This window comes from Oryzias melastigma, linkage group LG4 (assembly GCF_002922805.2).
Source record: "Oryzias melastigma strain HK-1 linkage group LG4, ASM292280v2, whole genome shotgun sequence".
Lineage (NCBI taxonomy): Eukaryota > Metazoa > Chordata > Actinopteri > Beloniformes > Adrianichthyidae > Oryzias > Oryzias melastigma.
In genome coordinates this window covers 5,158,967-5,159,356 of record NC_050515.1, presented here as the reverse complement: position 1 = coordinate 5,159,356, position 390 = coordinate 5,158,967, and the positions used below count along the sequence as shown (strand labels likewise).

Below are 390 nucleotides of genomic sequence, written 5' to 3'. Positions count from 1 at the left end.
ATACCAAGTGTTTTTCTTCCCCGAAACACCACTGGAGGCTGGTTCCAGAAGAAAGCTCACTTACTCTCATGTTCAAAAGTCTGCTTTTACATATATTCCATGTACATTGTTTAGTTTTCTATTCATGACAACCAGAGATGATTTAAAATCCAATGTGAAGGTTATCAAACAGGTTCCAAACACATTGCTTGGTAACGAAGGAGTGGCTACATAAAAATCATTTCAAAGATCTGGTGTGTTCTCGCCAAACTCTGGACCTAAATCTAATAGAGTTGGTGGAGGTTGTTGAAAGTTTGTGTTGACCTGCAACAGTTCTAGAACGTCACAGCTCTTGAGAAGATCTGCATGGAAGAATGGACCAAAATACAGTAGTAGCTACAGTGCAAACCT

General features: G+C 39.5%; 1 protein-coding gene across 2 annotated transcripts in view; it reads right to left on the bottom strand.

Moving 5' to 3' along the window:
- LOC112137026 (nardilysin) overlaps positions 1 to 390 on the bottom strand; it is a 17,027-nt gene that overhangs the window by 15,432 nt on the left and 1,205 nt on the right. The gene's annotated exons all lie outside the window — the stretch shown is intronic.